Below are 6685 nucleotides of genomic sequence, written 5' to 3' on the forward strand. Positions count from 1 at the left end.
TACCTGGTGCTCCGCTTCCCTCTAGCCGGCTATTCAACATCTCCAGACCAGAAAGAGAGTCCATGGAAAAGTACATCCACGAGTCATTAGCTGCAGGTATCATCCGCCCATCCTCCTCTCCAGTGGCCGCCGGCTTCTTTTTTGTGGAAAAGAAGGATAAATCACTCCGTCCATGCATAGACTACAGAGGGTTAAACGACATCACCATTAAAAACAAATATCCTTTACCCCTTATCAGCTCAGCCTTCGAACCCCTCCATGAAGTCACCGTATTCACCAAACTGGATCTCCGCAATGCCTACCACCTTGTCCGCATCAGGGAGGGGGACGAATGGAAAACGGCTTTTAATACGCCCCTAGGTCATTTTGAGTATTTGGTCATGCCGTTTGGGTTAACCAATGCCCCCGCTGTCTTTCAGAACCTGGTCAACGACGTGCTCCGTGATTTCCTGAACCAGTTTGTCTTTGTTTATCTTGATGACATACTCATTTTCTCCAAGACCCCCCAGGAACACCATGTCCACGTCCGAGCAGTCCTCCAACGCCTCCTGGAAAACCGACTTTACGTCAAAGCCGAGAAATGTGAGTTTCATGCACAATCTGTCACTTTTCTTGGCTATATACTCACAGGAGGGCAGGTGAAGACTGATCCAGCCAAGATCCGCACGATCCTAGAGTGGCCCACGCCCACGTCACGCAAGCACTTACAACGTTTCCTCGGCTTTGCCAATTTCTACCGGAGGTTTATTCGCAACTACAGCCAGGTAGCCACTCCTCTCACTACACTCACATCCACCAAAAGACAGTTCATCTGGACACCTGAAGCTGAGGTAGCATTCAGTAGGCTCAAGCGCCTATTTACTTCAGCTCCAGTATTGTGTCACCCAGATCACTCCAAGCCATTTGTTCTAGAGGTAGACGCGTCCGACGTCGGCGTCGGAGCGGTCCTTTCACAGCATTCAGGTTCCAAGGCCAAGTTACACCCATGTGCCTTTTTTTCACGTCGACTCTAGTCAGCTGAACGCAACTATGATGTAGGAGACAGAGAGTTGCTGGCTATTAAGTTAGCCCTGGAAGAGTGGCGTCACCTATTGGAAGGAGCTGAACACCCATTCACCATCTTCACAGATCATAAAAACCTTACTTACCTCAAAACAGCTAAGCGTCTAAACGCCCGCCAGGCCCGTTGGTCTCTGTTCTTTGATCGCTTCAAGTTTGCCATCTCTTTCCGTCCAGGTTCCAAGAACGCCAAGGCTGATGCCCTGTCTCGTCTTTACGACCCAGACGCTGAACCCACCGAACCAGCTCCTGTGCTTCCTGCCTCCTGCCGCGTAGCGTTTTTATCCTGGGACATAGAGGAATCCATCCAGCGTGCTTTACTGGATGAACCAGACCCTGGCACAGGTCCTCCGGGCCGCCGCTTCGTTCCCACAGCAACCCGTTCGGCTGTAATTAAGTGGGCTCATACCTCCCGGTTTTCCTGCCATCCTGGAATCGGCCGCACCATCGCACTACTACGTCGTCACTTCTGGTGGGCAACTCTGGAACATGATGTGCGGGACTACGTCTCTGCCTGTGACGTGTGCGCCAGGAACAAGACCCGAAATCAGCGACCATCCGGTCTTCTGCAACCTCTAGCCGTACCTTCTCGTCCTTGGTCCCACATTTCCCTGGACTTTGTCACTGGACTGCCTAGGTCAGCAGGTAAAACAGTGATACTCTCTGTGATCGACAGGTTTTCAAAAGCAGCTCACTTCGTTGCCCTGGAGAAACTACCCACTGCCACGGAAACTGCAAGACTGATGGTTGACCACGTCTTCAAACTCCACGGGATTCCTGCCGAGGTCACTTCTGACAGGGGACCTCAGTTTACATCCCAGGTTTGGAAATCTTTCTGCTCTGCCCTGGGTGCTCGAGCCAACCTCAGTTCTAGTTACCACCCTCAAACCAACGGGAAGACTGAGAGGCTCAACCAAGAGCTGGAGTCCATGCTCCGCTGCATGGTTTCCCATAACCCGGCTACCTGGTCAGCACATCTCCCATGGGTGGAGTATGCGCACAATTCTCATGTTTCCGCATCCACTGGTCTCTCTCCATTTGAAGCGTCCCTGGGCTATCAGCCTCCCCTCTTCCCTGAAGAAGAGGCTGATTTGGCTGTGCCTTCCGTCCAGCACCATCTCCAGCGCTGCCGCCGCGTCTGGACTCGGACCCAGGAGGCACTGAAGAAAGCTGCTGCCCGCCACTGCCGCTATGCAGATCGTCTACGGTCGCCAGCTCCTCGGTACGCTCCAGGGCAGAAGGTGTGGCTGTCGGCTAAGGATGTTCCCCTTAAAGTTTCCTCCCGCAAGCTGGCTCCTCGGTTTATTGGGCCGTATGTCATCCACTCGGTCATCTCGCCCTCTGCTGTGAAGCTCGAGCTTCCTCCCAGTCTGCGGATTCACCCGGTTTTTCATGTTTCCCAAGTCAGGCCTGTGCTGTCCAGCGTGCTGTGCCCGCCTTCCGACCCCCCTCCGCCCGCCCGGCTCATCGATGGTCATCCGGCCTATACGGTTCAGCGGATCGTTGACGTCCGTCGCCATGGTCGGGGTCGCCAGTTTTTGGTGGACTGGGAGGGGTATGGGCCTGAGGAACGTGCCTGGGTTCCTCGCTCGTTTATCCTTGATCCTGCTCTTGTCTCTGATTTTTTCAGGTCACGTCGCGGGCTGGGGACCGGTCGGCCGCCGGGTGGCGTCCCTTGAGGGGGGGGGTACTGTCATGGTCTACGGTGGGTGGCTGGAGTTTCCATTAGGCTCCTGAACTGACCTGGGATCCGCCCCTGGGCAGGGCCAACTCCAGCTCCTGCACACCTGGAGCCTATTGCAGGCTATCAAGCCAGAGGGATTTAAACCACACATCGATGTTCACTCACTGCCAGTTCGTCATCAACCCATGTTGGTAACAGGTCTTGTGTTTCAAATTCTCGCTGTGATTCATCTTACTAACAAAGACTCTTTTGTGCTACAGTTGCTGTACCCACCCTGGCTCACTCCACCTCCGGACTCGGAATACCTAGTGATCATTTTGGAAATCCCTCTGTGCCTCACCTGCCTGCCCTCCTGCCATCACACTCCATCTGGAGCCCCGGATCTCAGGTCAGCCTTTCCACGCCACTCAGCCTCCCCTGGATCTTCATCATCCCCCTCTCAAACACTCCAGGTCCCTAACTGCAAGTAAGAATTGCTGCTCTTATACTGGCCACTTCTGAGCTGCCTTCACTACCTGCCTAACTTCTATATCCTCTCCCCTCAGTGTGACTGTTCCCCACTCAGCTCCGTTCCACTTCTCAGGCCTCGTTCCCTCGCCCTAGCCACGTTCCCCTGGGCACGCCACACCAAGGCTCCACGTCTCGTCATTTTCTGTCTTTGCCACGTTTCCCTTTTTTGTTCCCCTTGCACTTAACCGTAATAAACTATTAAATCATCTACCGTCTCCGCTCTGGGTTTCTGCACCTGAGTCCTATTCAGTACCGGCCATCCGTCGCCGTGACAATAACAGCAGATTGGTTATTGGTTCACTGTATTAGTACCTATGCACAAACAGATCTGCACTAAATTCCCACAAAGGCAGTACCAATTGCTTATAAGCTTGGTGGGTTTTATTCAGAATAAACTAATAGCTTAAACAAGCAAGCACATCCTGGAACTTTCATGGAACTTTCAATCAATATCAATTTAATTTAATGTCAGCTCCCAGTGGCCTTTGTGATATGACCAAACGAGAAATGGATGAGCTATTACACCAACCAATTCGATTTGATTTATATAGCGCCAAATCACAGTCGCTTATATTGTAAAGTAAAGACCCTACAATAATAGAGAGTCAACCCCAGCGATCACATAACCCCCTATGAGCAAGAACTTGGTGACAGTGGGAAGGAAAAACTCTCTTTTAATAAGAAGAAAACTCCAACAGAACCAGGCTCATGGCAGGCAGTCATCAAGTATATCATTTCCCTTTAGTGTCTAAAAACATGTTCTTAAGATTTAAACAGGCATTTTAGCTCCAAGCTCTAAAGTTCTGAGTCGTTCTTCCACATTCTCATTTTAGAACCGAGCAACAACTGGAAAAATGGCAAAGACCAAACACAATTTGGTCTGGTAGTTAGTGAGAATATCACTTGTGTTTCTTTCCACAGCTTCCAGTACAAACAAGGTTTGTGCTAAAACCTTTATGGGCTTCTCACATGGGAAACAGTCCTCCGCTCTCTTTCCTACACCTCGCTCCCTGCCTCTTGTTAAACAACACGGATTGTCTGGAGTAGTGGAAGTGGTATGTCCTGTAATAAGGAAAACCATGGAGACAATAGAGTAATCAAACTGGGCCTGAACAATATGAGGGCATGTTTTCAATTAATAACAATTTTCCACTTGTTTTTACTCCAGCAGTCTGAAATAAAGTGAATGTGGTTTTAATTCAAGCACGCACACTACATCAACAGCATTTCAGAGATGCTTGTCATCACCCAACTCACTGATGTGATGCTTGGCTAACCTCTATTTTAGCTGTTACACTGATAATGAAAATTAAGGACTTCCACTGTGGAAGTCCTCCATCAGCCATCGCAGTAGATGGCCCTGCCCCTCCCTGAGCCTGGTTCTGCAGGAGTTTTCTTCCTGTTAAAAGGGAGCTTTTCCTTCCCACTTTCGCCAAAGTGCTTGCTCATAGGGGGTCATGTAATGTTAAGTTTTTCTCTGTACCTTACAATATCACGCAGCTTGATGTGACAGTTGCTGTGATTGTAATTGCTGTCTCTTACCTGAAATACCCGCCATTATAATGGGAAGATTTAACTCAGCAGAGAGTAAGAAAGCAGAGATCACCTCATCTGTTGCATGTGCGTCATAAAAAAAAATTCAACTTGAGGCTCATTAGGTTATTTAATACACAAAATATAAACTATGTGCTTACAGTGCAATGATATGTTGGTTAACACAGTCACCACACAAAAAGAAAGTCCTCAAATCCACCAGTTGACCGGGGACCTTTCTGTGTGGACTGTGTTAAGCTACCTCCCACCATCCAGACTCGTGCATGTTAGTTAAAGTGGTGCTTCTGAACTGGCAGTGGGTGTGGGTGTGAATGGTTGTCTGTCTTTCTGTGTTGAATGCAGGGACTTTGCATTGGATAAGAGGTAGAACATGGATGGGTATAAATATGTAATGGCATGTTAACCTACCTACATTGTGTGCTACTGTGGCAAAATCAAAAAAAGAAGTAGTAACAGTGTCAAAAAGTGTCTTCTTTATTTATATGCCTTGCATAGAGTTAGTTATATGGTGGATGGAGGTGCTGTTTGTGCTATTATATCCAGTACTTTGACTTCTAGACACGAATCCTTATGACAGCAGCACCGGTGACGGAGGCAAGAATGTAATTTTTTGCCACTGAAAGTAATTCAGACATAAAACAGCATGCATGTGTCAGATATCAGTAGTATTATGGAGAATATTATTAGGTTGCCATGGATCCTTTGGTAACTTAACATAGTATTTGTTTATCCAGTCTTCTCGTTTTCTTCTCACTTTTAATATTCCACTAATGCAAAAAAAGATCTTTTTCCTGTCTAATCTATGTTTTTGGTGACTTCCCCCCTGCTTTCCTCTCCTCTTTTCTGTGTCCTTCCACTTCCACCTTCCGCCCCGGAGATGACAGCTTGCACAGGAGGAGGCCACTGGGGTCAATGCCCGGTGTCTGGCATCTGTGCTGAGTGGCACACATGCACGCACATCTTGGCATATGGACAAAGTGTGGTTCTGACAGGCTATAGCCCTATTAGGCAGGCATCCACAGTGCACAAACAACACAACAGATGCATTCTTAAGTTTTAATTAGAGCCATTCGTACTTGTCTGAGCATTTAGGGGGTTTTGTAGTCAAATGGAAATTAAATCAGTGCTGCTAAGAAATTACAGTATTTTTTAATATTCAGTATAAGGGAAGAAAGAAATGTAGTTATATTTGTTTTGATCTTGGACTAGATTAAAGCCTCAATGTTAAACAGTGAATTGTTTAGTTATGATAAAAAGAAGGAATCGCCTATTTTAAATGTAAGGTCATAAAAAAAATTGTATGATCCTTAGCAGGTCTTAAAATGATTTAAAAACAACCTCAGATGAACTACAGAATACTATATTACACCATGTCATTATTTATTCAACAAACATTAAGCCAAAATGCAAATGCATTGTAAACCCAAGAGCTAGATCTCGAACTCTACAGGCCTCTGTTAAAATGTTAAAAGTGAAAGTTTGTGATTGAAAAATTAGGAAGAATTGCTAAAAAGAAAATAGCAGCATGGTTAGGGTTGCAGAGTTGAACAAACACAACTTCTGGAACAAGGTCCTTTGTATAGACAAGACAAAACACAGTGGCACATTTGGTGAAATTCAAACACAGCATATTAGCGCAAACACCGCACACCAACGGTCAAGCATGGTGGCAGAGGGATGAGGATTTGTGATTGTAATGCAGTGCAGCCAGCTCTGCTGAAATTGGGTCATGTAAAAGGACAAATATCCTGAGCACAGCAGCAAATCTACAACAGAGTGGCTTAAAAAGAAAAGAATTAAAGTCAAAGTTCTGACCTCAGCCTGACTGAAATGCTGTGACAAGTCCTTAAAACTGAGTGTAAACAAATACACACAAAT

The 6685-nt window shown here is 47.2% G+C and overlaps 1 long non-coding RNA gene across 1 annotated transcript; it reads left to right on the top strand.

The window, feature by feature from the left end:
- Positions 1 to 2757: 2757 nt before the first annotated feature.
- On the top strand, positions 2758 to 3403 carry LOC147322859 (uncharacterized). Its single transcript, XR_015130825.1, has 3 exons — positions 2758 to 2930; positions 3004 to 3209; positions 3289 to 3403. It is a non-coding gene; the product is annotated as an uncharacterized LOC147322859 (long non-coding RNA).
- The last annotated feature ends 3282 nt before the right edge of the window (positions 3404 to 6685 follow it).

This window comes from Aulonocara sp. 'chitande type north' Nkhata Bay, linkage group LG8 (genome assembly GCF_057382095.1).
Source record: "Aulonocara sp. 'chitande type north' Nkhata Bay isolate Kocher_YH1m ecotype deep benthic linkage group LG8, A_spYH_male_GT1.1, whole genome shotgun sequence".
Classification (NCBI taxonomy): Eukaryota; Metazoa; Chordata; class Actinopteri; order Cichliformes; family Cichlidae; genus Aulonocara; species Aulonocara sp. 'chitande type north' Nkhata Bay.